The sequence below is a fragment of the Urocitellus parryii genome, chromosome 2 (assembly GCF_045843805.1).
Source record: "Urocitellus parryii isolate mUroPar1 chromosome 2, mUroPar1.hap1, whole genome shotgun sequence".
NCBI lineage: Eukaryota > Metazoa > Chordata > Mammalia > Rodentia > Sciuridae > Urocitellus > Urocitellus parryii.
In genome coordinates, this window is record NC_135532.1 from 169866885 (window position 1) to 169880445 (window position 13561).

A 13561-nucleotide genomic window follows, 5' to 3' on the forward strand; every position below is an offset into this window, starting at 1 on the left:
AGTGCTTTGCCACCAAGCATGATGCTGAATTTTTTCTAAAGGCCAGATTTATGACATAAAATTTACATACGATAAAACTTACCAATTATGTAAAAGGCTTTCTGAATTCTGACACAGTCATACATACTACTACAATTTACCTTTTTGTCACTTCAAACATCGGATCCCCTTCCAGGAAACCTACTTCTCCCAAACCCAATCACTAATTTTGTTCCTATAGTTTTGCATTTTTCCAGAATATAAATAAATGGAACTATATAATATACAGCCTTTTAAGTGTGGCTTCCTTCACTTACTATAATACATCTGAGATCCTCATGCTGTTGCATGTTATCAGTAATTAATACCTTTTCTTTTTTTTTTTTTAAAGAGAGAGTGAGAGAGAATTTTAATATTCATTTTTCAGTTATTGGCAGACACAACATCTTTGTTTGTATGTGATGCTGAGGATTGAACCCGGGCTCACGCATGCCAGGCAATCGCGCTACCGCTTGAGCCACATCCCCAGCCCAATTAATACCTTTTCTTGATGAATACTATTCTGTTGTATGATTGTTCTATAATTTATCTCGTCACTGGCTAATGGACATTTGGGGTTTCAGAACTACAGCTGTGTTGCAGTTACTATTTGAGGTTTTAATTTTTTAAATATATTTTTAGCTGTAGATGGACACAATACCTTTATTTTATTTATTTTTATGTGGTGCTGAGGATCAAACCCAGGGCCTCACACTTGCTAGGCAGGTGCTCCACCACTGAGCCACAACCCCAGCCCCCGCCCCCCAGATATTTTTTTTTTTTTAAAGAGAGAGTGAGGAGAGAATTTTTAATATTTATTTTTTAGTTCTCGGCGGACACAACATCTTTGTTGGTATGTGGTGCTGAGGATCGAACCCGGGCCGCACGCATGCCAGGCGAGCGCGATACCGCTTGAGCCACATCCCCAGCCCCCCAGATATTTTTTAAAAAAAAGAAATCACATCTAAGTACCATCCACTCACACCTATGCAGTTGGGGATGTAGCTCTTTGGTAGAACACTTGGCAAGCATGCATAAGGCCATAGATTGAATACTCAATACCCCAAAAAATAATATAAAACAAAATGGAATCTGAAATATGTGTTGAGTTACAACAAATGTCTTTTGGGCAGTTGTTTTTCTTCTTGAATTATTAAATATAGTTGACTTATAGTAATGGATTCTTGATTTCTTATTTAATTAGTCATTGTATAGCACCCTTTTGCAATTACATCTGGTAATGCTTCCTTAAACATTTCTACACCAGTATCCATAACTAATTGATTATAGCTTCTTCGATTTGGAGAAAAAAGGGGTATTATATTTATCATGTTGAAGGCTTCTAGAAAAACATATGGGTATGATTCTAAGTTTATGACTTCTAGAAGAAGCAAACTATGGAAACAAAAAAAAAGATCAATGGCTGCTAGGGGATTAGGGGGAAGAAGGAATGAATAGGTGGAACACAGAGGATTTGGGGGACAGGAAAATTATGAGATTCAATAATGGTTGATGTTACATTTGCTGAAACCCACAGTACATATGCAGAAGCCACAGAATATACAACACCAAGAATAAACCCCAACATAAACTACATACAGGCTTTGGGTGGTGAGGATGTATCAATGTTGGTTCATCACCTTTGTTAGTCTGCTTGGGCTGCTCTAACAAAATACCAGAGACTGGATAGCTCATAAACAACAGAAATTTATTTCTCACGGTTCTGAGGATGGGCAGTCCAAGATCAAAGCACTTCAGTAGACTGAAGTGTCTTGATGAGGGCCTATGTCCTAATTCACATACAGCCATGCTCTTGTGCTCTTGCTGTGTCTTCACATAGCAGAAGGCAAAAGGGAGCTTCTCCGGGGTCTCTCTTATAAAGGCACTAATCCCATTCACGAGGGCTCCACTTTCAGAACCTAATCACCTCCTAAAGTCCAAACCTTTAAACATATCATATTGGGGATTACATTGTCTCAATACATACACTTCAAGGGAGACACATTCAGTTTTAGCAACTGTAACAAATGAACCACTTTGGTGCAGGATTCTAATGGTAAGGGAAGCTGTATATTTGTGAGGGAAGGGTTAGATATCGACTATGAAATTACCATTCAAATTTGCTATGAACCTCAAAGCCTTCTTCAAAATAAATCTGTCATGATTTTTATCTTTCAGTGTTTCCCTGACCATGGCTCAGGTCAAAAGAAGGCCTGTATGGGCTAACAACAATTGCAGATGAATAAAGGATACCAATGGAGGGGGGGGGAGGGGAGCGGGTGTCTATATCTATAGACTTCAAAATATGTACATTTAAAACCATAAAGATTTCTTCAGCAGTATCCATAAAGGAGACTGGTGAGTTTATTCTCTTGGGACAGGGGTGTGGATGGGGTAGATTATATTTGTCACACTGGAGAACCTTCTGAAAAACACAGACCTCAACTATCCTTTCTAAGAGTCTGATTAATAGATCTGAGACAGACAACTAGATCCCTAAAGTATGGGGGTTTTCTTTTTAAAAATCATCAATTCTCATTTACATCAGCATTTGAAATTCAATATAAAAGAACCTGTTCTGTTGTATAACAATGCAAAATATATCTGAAAGTGCAGGCTAAAGTTGGACTGACGAGAGCTTTGATGAAAAAGGAAGGAAATAAAATCTATATAAGCCTATGACAAGAGAAAAAACAAATAGCATGTGAAAATTAATCTGACTTATCCTAAGCACACATTTCTAGGATATTATCACTTAAGTCATTAACATTTTAGGTTATTGTCAATAACTTTCAAAATACTTTGAGGACCCAGAAGACTTTAAAATAAAAACCATGATGTCCAATTTTCCTCTTATTTTCTACAGAAGTAAAGCCAAAAATAGCAATAAATAAAACAAGATTAAAAAAAAAAGTTCCTAATGTTAAAACTGAAATATATTGTTTTTTTCAAAAGAAGATTTTGTACTTTCTCCCTCATGACCAGTTATTAAACTTTGCTTATCTCATCCAAAATGATATTTATCTGTTCCTATCAATTTCCACTGCCATCAATCTGTTCTAGGTCATCCTATACTTAGATAAATGTACCACCTTTAAATGACTCTACCCAACCTCAGATTCTGTTTTTCAATTATCTTCCCCAAAGTTCTCAGGTTAACCTCAATACTTTTATCACTGTATTATTTCAATGTATAAGAACCTACATCTTAGCCACTTCTTAGATCAAGTTTGAACTTCTTTGTCCTATAAGATCACTTCATCTCAATTTAATGGTATTTCCATCCTCCACCAATCTACATCCCAAATACACTATAGATTTTTTCTATTTTTATAATCAAGATATTATATATTCACAGTATGCTGAGTCAGCCTATACAGTCAGTAAATCTCAAACACACCCTAAATATTCTGAACATTTAATATCTGCAATAGTATTTGTGGATGAAAAGCTATCTTAATTCCATTATACAAATTATATATCATTTTGTAGAAATATAAGATTAGCACTTAATATCAAAAACTAAAGTCAGGAGAAAGTAAAAAGTAAATGGTGGATTTATATATAAGCCATTTTAGAAGCTATAAAACTACTGGTCAAATTACATTTTACTAGCAAAGTGGAGAACTCTGAAAATAAAACACCTGCAAAGGCAGAGTCATTAAGAAACAAATGATTTACACCGCCCACCAGGCAGGTTGCTTCACAAACAGAAGATCCCCCAGATATTTCAGAGGGTAAAGTGAGGACTGGGGCTAAAAACTGAAGTCAGCTGAAAGTCTAAACAACCATCACACACTCAGATTTTTTCCCATATTCTTCATAGCCAGATAATCACTCTTCCCTAACCCCTCTAGATGTTGAAACAATTACTGCAAAGAAAATGAAAAGGAGAATTTAAAATGGTGTTCCAAGCAGGTCAGGGATACTCAGTGGTACAGTGCTGGCCTAGCATGCATAAAGCCCTGGGTTCAATCCCCAGGTCCCCAAAATTAATAAATACATAACAAACTCAGTGAGGTACCACAATGAAAACAGGAGTACAGGGGCTGAGGATGTGGCTCAAGCGGTAGCGCGCCCGCCTGGCATGCATGCGGCCCAGGTTCCATCCTCAGCACCACATACAAAGATGTTGTGTCCACCAAAAACTAAAAAAAAAAAATAAATATTAAAATTCTCTTTCTCTCTCTCTCTCTTTAAAAAGAAAAAAAAAGAAAGAAAGAAAACAGGAGTATATGAACACAATTAAGAACTCCAGTTCCTTGGCCCCGAAACATGACAGATGCCTATAATTCCAGCATCTCAGGAGGCTAAGGCAGGAGGATCTCGAGTTCAAAGCCAGCCTCAGCAACTTAGTGAGGCCCTAAGCAACTCATAAAACATAAAAATAGGAGCTGGGGATGTGGCTCAATTGTAAAGCGCCCCTGGGTTCAATCCCTGTTGCTTAAAAAAAAAAAAAAAATTTAAAAAAAAAACAACTTAGAATTTCTAAAAGGGTTTTCAAAATATGGCCGCCAAGTGTGTATCTTCCAGGCAAGAGACTAAAGGCTCTTTCTCAGGAAAACTGAGCAGTCCAAGAGAAAAGACATATCAGTGTGTCCTGCAAATGGCAACCAGTTAACCCTGTTCACCCTCAACAAGACACACCTACAGAGGATACAATTCAGTTTTTGGCACAGCCATAAGATTACTGACATCTAGGGAAAGCCTCTACACAGAAAAAAGACAGCAATGGAATCACAGGAAGTCAGAAGAAATAGAGCAATGAATAGAACAAAACAAAACAAAAAATAAAGTTGATCATTAACATTCACAAAAAAGATTATAGCATCTATGAAACAATATAGATAATATAAGAATGAGCTCTAAAAAACTTAAAAATGTGGATAGAAATTAAAAATTCATCAGAGGACTAAAAACACGAAGGACATCTCTTGGGAAACAAAAGAAAGACCTAAGGGATGATAATATACCAATAAGAAATAAAACAAAAATAAAAAGGACTAAGGAATGGAGAGGAAAGGAAAGAAAATCTAAATCACCTAAGAAGTCCAATATCCAAATAATACACATTCCAAAAAGACAGAACAAAAAGTTGAAAATGAAGAGAGTATCAAAGAAACAATAAAAACTTTGAATATTCAATCAAAGACAAAATGAACAGAAAGATGACAAACTTAGAGAAAATATTTTCCAAGTTTAAAATCAACAAAGTTCCACAAGGAACTTCAACATACCAAAAACAGAAGAAACCCAAAATAAACAATCAACAAAAAGATGCTCAAAATTATAAGTAATTAAGAGAATATAAATTGAAATACTTTATACCCATCAGACTAAAAAAAGATTAAAAAGATAAGACAAGCAGAGGCAAAGATGTAGGCAAACAAGAACCCTCCTGTACTACTGGTAGGTACATAAACTAATTGTCTCATTCTTTTTTTTTTAATTTTAATATTTATTTTTTTTAGTTTTCGGCAGACATAACATCTTTGTTTCTATGTGGTGCTGAGGATCGAACCCGGGCGGCACGCATGCCAGGCGAGAGTGCTACCGCTTGAGCCACATCCCCAGCCCCTAATTTGTCTCATTCTATGCTGCAGGAATCACACTCCTGAGACTGTAAACCCAAAAAACTTTCCCACAGGTCCATAAAGATGTATAAGAAGGTATGTCACTGCAGAAAAGCAACTCAGGCATCAATTTATTAGGGAATGAAAAGTAAAATGTGGCAGATGAAATTCCATATTAGACACACTACATACACATACACAACCCCCCTCAACAGAAAGATCCTAAACAATGTCAAGTAAAAAAAGAAACAATTTCCCAAAGTAAAAGAACATGAATTCTCAGCTTGGAAGGGTCCACTGACTGCCCTTAAATAAAAAAAGACTCACACTCAAGCACATTATTGTGGAATTTCAAGGATTAAAAAATAATATCCAAAAAGCTTATAGAGATTGTGAGACAACAAAGGTCACATACAAATGAAGAAGAATCGGACTGTCTTTGGACTTCAACAGCAACAATGAAAGAAAAGCAACGACTTCTAAACTTTGAATACAAATGAGTACTTTGAGTAGAAATTATTTTCAACATAGAATTTTATACCCAGCCAAATTACTGATCAAATGTGAAAGCAGAATAAAGATTTTTTTGTTCAAACTAACAACTCAAGAGTTCTTATTCCCACATATCATGCCTCAGAAAACTACTACATTTATTTACTCTAAGGAAATGAATAAACCAAGGTGAGGAAGCATGAGAAACAGGAGATCTTATACAGGAGAAAGGAAAAGAGAATTTTAAGAATGATATAAAGAAACATCCCAGGATAACAACTGTGAAACAAGCTCAAAAGGTAACCAGTCCAGACTGCATTAAAGAGGCCAAAGGGTTCCAGGATACCTGTCTCAGGAAATGAAACAAAAATATAAGTATTAACTCCCAAGGAAAAGATGAGAGGAAATGATATCATAGTACCCAAGAAGGATTGTTGTGAATATTTACCTAGTTAAAAAGTTATAATACCGTAAACATTGATTATTGACTTAATAAACATTTGTGATAACTATATTGAGAAGAGGGGAGAGGCAGTGGGCGTGTGTTTGGGTGAGGTGGGTATTTATGAAACACCAAGGAATACACTTTGCTTAGAAGAAAAATCAACAGATAATGTTTAAAATTGTTGTATCAAGAAATATCAACAGGGGTTAGGGTAAAGCTCAGTGATGGAAAGAGCAAGTAAATGTGCCTATCATGCCCAAGGCCCTGGGTTCACTGATTAGCAGGAAGGTAGAGGGAGGAAGGGGAGGAAAGCACAGGAGAGAGTAAGTTATAAATAACATAGGAGGAAACCGCTAAGGATAGCATCTAAAGTGTAGAAGCTGCAACAAGGGACAGCAGCATTTTTCATACAGTACTCTAATTTTTTTTTTTTTTTTTTTTTTTGGTACTGGGGATTGAATTCAGGAGCACTTGACCAATGAACCACATCCCCAGACCTATTTTGTATTTTATTTAGAGATAGGATCTGACTCAGTTGCTTAGTGCCTCACTTTTTGCTAAGGCTGGCTCTGAACTCAAAATCCTCCTGTCTCGGCCTCCCAAGCCACTGGAATTATAGCCATGTGTCTCTGTGCCTGGCATACAGTACTCTAATTTTAAATTCCACTTTTTAAAATGGTGATAAAACAAGGAACTTGAACAATCTTTCAGTTAGTAAATCAGACCTTTACAGTGTCATTTCATGATGTTAAATTACTTCTAGTTTTTTCTGATGGAAAAACTGAACTGCTAATAAAATCAAGTTTAATTATTGATGTGAACATAATACAAACAGCCCTATGTTTGAATCCCAACTCTACCACTTATTCTGAAGTAGGGCAAGTTACCTAATCATCCTGTCTATGTAACCACCTGTAGAGTGGTTTTGCAAGGTAATTAAGTGAAAGCATCTGTAGGGCTTGACCTATTAACAGACTTAGGTACTTTCTGTTAGTCTTTCTGTTCCCAGCTACAAACCCCCATTCTGACCCCAAGCTGCCTTGCTGGTCACAGAGGATAGAGACACATGGACAACTCAGCACATATCCCTCTTCATGCTGGAAAATCAATCATGATGAGTAAGCAGACTTATCTTTGTATATGAAGGGCAGTATTATTCTTGTTATATGAAAGAGATTATCCCCATTATCCACATTCTGGATTATTGCCTGCTCTCAAAAAATTGTCCCAATTAGTCTACACTAGGACAGAACCATTTTTTCACTGAAGTCTCCTTTGTAGGGTCATTAACATATTTAAAAACAAACTGTACATCCCATCAGTCTTCATCTTTGCTCTTTCAATGCACAACCTCAAAAATTTCTAAGGTAGGCCTATCTGGCCCCCAGCTGGCCTGGGGGTACCTCCTACTTACTGAAACAAGGAGGGAAAAAAAAAAAAGCAGCCCAACACAGTTAACTGAACTGTTTACCATTCCCAATGTTTTCTTCCATTAATACAGATAAATTCATAATCCCTACAAAGTACAAAGATATCTTAAAACAAAGAGTATTAGAGGACTGTCCTTATCACTAGGTCACCCATCTTTACTTGCATGACCAATCAAAATATCTTAATTGATTTTATATACAGTACTCATACACATTTCCAAAAGCACAGACATTATAAATCAGTAAGATTGTATCATTAATTCAACAAACACCCAGGGAACGAAAAAATAAGATATAATCCCACTCTCACATGTATGGAAAAAGAAAAAAGGACAAAACAATTGAGAGCAACAGAGAACAATGGCAACAAAGTCATTAGAAACAAATTAGAGCAATTCCAGATTATCTGGTATAAAATAAGGAAAATTACAAAAATTGAACACACAATGAGATTCCTGACAACCCAAGTGTAAAGAGAAACGGGCCAGCATACAAAACAAAAAATGGCCTAATGAAAGGCAGTCATTTATATAAAAAATAATAAAAATAAAAGCCTAGCACTAGGGTCTTAAGAATTTGTCTCTGTTTTAGAAGGACAAATTTTTTTTTAAAAAATTATAAACAGTGCTGTGGATGGCAATAAAGAAAATTTTTTTTCAGGACCCCCTTTGGTATGTATCGATTCTAGATAAGATGCCTAACACTATATCTTAGGAAGTGAATAAGCTTACATAAGACCTTAGAAAAAATAAAAGTATACTGCTTTCAGGTGATACATTTATTTCTGTCACTTAGTTTATTCTAGTTGTCCTCATGGCTTCAGGTTCCATGCACCCTGGGGGGTGAGGGTCCATCAAGCCTCAGGGCCTCAGATATACTATGGAAGTACTCTACCACTGAACTATAGCCCCTTCTGGATTTTTGTTTTTTAAAACAATTTTTTTTCACAATACCTTTATTCTATTTATTTTATGTGGTGCTGAGGATCAAATCCAGGGCTTCACACATGCTAGATAAGTACTCTATCACTGAGCTATAGCCCCAGTCCCACTTCTGGATTTTTATGAATATGTATTTTGTTCCCCTAGGATTATAAGATCCTCAAAACTTATGTTGTCTATTTCCATTTGAACTTTCTTTGTTCTTTGTAAAGAGCTTTTTTACAGTTTCTGCTCAATTATAATGACTGATAAGGTATCATGCAGACAACATTCGTGTTATTTATTAGTTTTCCCTGTGACATTATAAATTCCATGAGGACATGGCCAGTGTGTCTGGATCATGGCTGTATCCCAAGTTTCAGGTAAATGATCACTCCATAAGCATTCACTGGATGAATGAATTAAATAAAGCAAGTAAAACCAAGAAATAACAAAAGAAAGAAGAAATAATTATTAAAACAGTACACTCTGGGTTCTAGGGTCGGTTCCAACAAGAGCTGGATGACTTTACAGAAATTACTTCTTCTGTCAAATAGGAAAAATTAACAATTACTTCCAAGTTATTATAAATATTAAGTATTTAATATATATGTATTTAACACATTATTTGAAAAGGCGCTCAGTAAATATTCTCTTACCTTCTCTCACTCCCTTAAAATCATATGTACATAAAACAGTCCCAAGAATAATTATTTCAGTAAAAATAAACTTTTCCTTGAAAAAAATAAATTTTAATATCTTCAATCTTTAAAACGGAGGGAAGAATAACTTGTGGATCACTTCCAAAGTAGGGATGAACACGTTAAGGAAAAACTGTCAAGAATAAGCCTTAAAGTAACAAAAGGAGACAAAAATTACCTACTCATCTAATGCCAACAGAGATTTTGAAGAAATTGTTTAAGGAGGATGGAAAAGTGATTGTTTTTAAATAGTTTCAGAAGTATTTCATGAGTGTTTACCGAATCTGAGTTGAAGCCTGAAAAAAAATCAATCATTTTGAAACTTCTCATTTAAAAGTGGAACAAGAAGCACTTCCATTCAACCATAAAACATCCTTTCATGACCTGCCTGACTCCAGTGAGCCTTCAGTTTTCTCCTCCCACTTCGAGCTTAATCTAATACTTGGCTGTTTCCTTTGCATCACTGCTTACACACGCTCGGCGCAGACTTAGTTCTGTCATTCCTATAATTACCACACCCCCGTCAGCCGCTCTGGGCCCAGGTTGTTATGACATCTGTAAACTGCAGCCGACGGTCTCCACCCCGCCCCCTACACCTCGGTCCAAACACCGGTCCGGGCTCTAACTTGTGAATTCCCCAGACTGTCCATTCCAGCGCGGTTAGGATTTTTACAAGCCACCCCTGCTGTTTCCTCCCTAAGAGCAGCACTAGCTCAGCGCGGCCCACTCCCGCCCCCCGCCCGCGCGCGCCGGGTCAAGCCGCGGCGTAGGCTCCGAGCTCGCCTCTTCTCCGCCCCGCTGCCTCGGCGCCCCGCAGTCCCCGGCACCGCTTCCACCCCGCCGCCCCGCCCCGCCTCGACCGGCGTTCCTGATGGCGATCACACCAGCGTTCCCCGCCCCCACCTTCCCTCCGCCGACCGTTCGGCCGTTAGGACAGCCGGGGCCGTGACGCACGGACGCGCTGCGAGCGTCCGGGCCCAGGAACCCAAGCTCGAGCCACTGCCGGCGCCGGCCCTCGTCCGGGGGCCTCTCCAGGATCACGCCGGAGACTACCCGGATCTGCCAGCGGGCGGGGGAGGGGCCGCGGCCGCGGGGGCACCCCCACTCACCGGCTCGAGGCAACCGACCCCGGTGCCACTGCTAGAGTGAGGCGCTCGCTCGCTCGCCCACGGTACCTCTCCCGCGCACAACCTCGAAGAGCCGGCCCGCGCCTCTGCAGTATTCAGGCCTCGCTTTCCGCCGCCGCGCACCGAGGAGCGAGACCAGCTCAGCCGGCGTGCGCAGTGCGCCTGCGTGCGGGGGCTGGCCTGCGCGCCTGCGCGCACCCCTCCGCCGCCCGCCGCAGAGTCTGCCGGGAAAAGTAGTCTTCCAACGGTCTTTTCCCTAGCGGTTGCTCCTGGTTAGCGCCGGTTTAGTGAAGAGTTGGGGTCAGGGAAAAGGTTTACAGTCCGTGGACAAGGGTGGGAAAGTGGTGTCTATAAACCTGTCTTTACTAAGCTCTTCCAAGGCTGATCGATCCCCCTCACCTCCCTCACGTGGTAGTTACCTAATATAGTTCATGTTTATTAGATGAATGAAGGATGGCGTGATTGAAGGCTGAGGGCTTATTTAAAAAGTGACGTCAGTGCCTCGTGTCCAAAGGGTTCACGTGCAGCCCGGTTGCAGGAAGCCTCTGGGTTTTTAATTCTTTCCATCCTCTTTGCCTGATACTTTTTAAGTAGTATTAGAAATCATTAAGAATTAATTTTTAACATATATACTTGTGTTACTCTCAATCAGTGCTTACAAACGAAAATTTTGGTTCCATAATTATTACTATTAAATTTGATGGAATTGTTTTTTTGGGAGAAGCAAATGGAGTCGTGGCTTCAAAAAAAGCAAAACTAAAGCCAGCCAAGCAGAGATGATGGGAAAGTCTCACAAATGGGGTAGTTTTACTGAATCACTTTAAAACACCAAGAAACAAGGTGAAAAAGATGGGGTAGATTAACGCATTTGTACGCGTAGGATCTCGATCTCTCCCTCTCCCTCCCTCCCCCTCTCTCTCTCTCTCTCTCTCTCTCTCTCTCTCTCTCTCTCAATATCTCTCTCTCTCTCTCGATATCTCTCTCTCTCGATCTCTCTCTCGATCTCTCTCTCGATCTCTCTCTCTCGATCTCTCTCTCGATCTCTCTCTATCTCTCTCCCTCCCTCTCCCTCTCCCTCCCTCCCTCTCTCCCCCTCCCTCCCTTACTCCCTCATTCCTCCCACTCCCTCCCTTGGGCCCTTCTCCCTCCCCAACCCCGCATGACCATTCCCCCACCCATGGTTCTAATAAACACACCATGGATTTTTTTTTTTTTTTTTTTTTTTTTTTTTAATCAGAGTTGAGTTTGAGAAAGGAGAAAGGGGAAAAAAAGTGTTCTATGAGAGAGGCCTAGAGGCAAGCATGCCTGCCACAGCTGTGCTCAGGACACATCACCCTATTCCAATCAGGAGCTAAGACTGATTTTTCAGAGCTGGACTTTACTCAGTTCACCTTTACTCCAAGGTAGGTTCCCAATCTAAGTCTCAGGTATTTACTAGGACTTGTCCTCTTTGGCAGAGCCTCCTCAGTCCTGAGCAGTCAAAGGCGCTACTCAGTTTTTTAGCCACTGTTCTTAGAATCAGCAGTCAACCCAGGTTTGGAAAAGTGATGGAAAACAGGCTCACTTTTCATGGCACCCTTTTCTTGCACCACCAAATTCTTACTTCCTGGGTACTTCTTAAATGCATTCATGTTTTTCTATTTTCTCCAGTTGTTCTTAGTGGTGGTAGTGTTGGGCCAAAACAAGAAGGCCATTGCCTCTATATATTACCTTAATAGAAAATGTTGTCATACCACATGTGGTGTTTTATAAGCTATCTAGCTAGATTGTTTTTATATTTTGAAAAGTTTTTTAAATGTGGAACAATATGCTGAGCACATGCCTGTAATCCCAGCGGCTCAGGAGGCTGAGGCAGGAAGATCCTGAGTCAAAGCCAGCCTCAGTAATGATGAGGTGCTAAGAAACTCAGTGAGATCCTGTCTCTAAATAAAATACAAAATAGGGCTGGGGATGTGGCTCAGCGTTGGAGTGCCCCTGAATTTAGTCTCCAGTACTCCCCCCTCAAAAAAAGTGTAGAACAATATTTTTTATCATAGTGCTCTTATGAATATCCCTATACATCTACTACCTACAAGGAACCTGCTATATTCTCAAACACAACATATTTGATGTCTTAAGATATCCCTCATGATCTCTGTCCCATAGTGTTGTCCTATGTAATTCCTACCTCTTGAATACGGATGGGACTTAGAATACAGCAAAGATGAAGGGATTTTACTATCATGGTGACATTTCATTATATATGAATTTGTCTTAGCAGTCTTCCTGCTAGCCTTGAAAAGGCAAGTTGACATGTTGTCAACTGCTTATGGAAAAGGACACAGGGCAGGGTAGCAGGAAAGCACAGATAACTTGTAGGCCCTGAGTGTAATGGCCCTTAGCTGGGAGCCAGTAAGAAGCCAGGGTCCTTAAATAAAACACATGGAAATTAATTCTGCCAACACAACCTGAGAGAGTTTAGAAACAGATTCATCCCCAGTCAAGCCTCCAGATGGCCTGACTTACACTTTATTGTAGCTTTGTTAGACCCTGAGCAGAGGAACTAAGCTGCACATGGACTCCTGGTCCACATAAACTAAAAGATAGTAAATGTGTTTTAAGCTACTAGGTTTATGGCAACTTATTACACAGCAAAAGTAAACTAATATAATAAAATATTGCTGGATTATTTCATGAAGTAGTTGTACCAAGTTTTATGCTCCACAAACAGTATAAGATTCTCTTCTCTACACACCCTTGCTAACATTTGGAAATGCCTGACTTTTTAAAATGTTTGCCAACCTAATTGAGGTGGAAATTTAAAATAATATAAACTGTGCTGATATTATTATTTGAATGTAGAAATATGAAAAATA

At 39.1% G+C, this 13561-nt stretch overlaps 1 protein-coding gene across 1 annotated transcript in view; it reads right to left on the reverse strand.

Annotated features, from left to right (window-relative positions):
- The window catches only part of Kpna1 (karyopherin subunit alpha 1), a 62053-nt gene extending 51170 nt beyond the window's left edge, over positions 1 to 10883 (reverse strand). The window contains exon 1 of the mRNA XM_077795350.1: positions 10689 to 10883. The gene's annotated coding sequence lies outside the window, so the exon portion shown is untranslated. The remainder of the gene's footprint in view (positions 1 to 10688) is intronic.
- Between the last annotated feature and the right edge of the window lie 2678 nt (positions 10884 to 13561).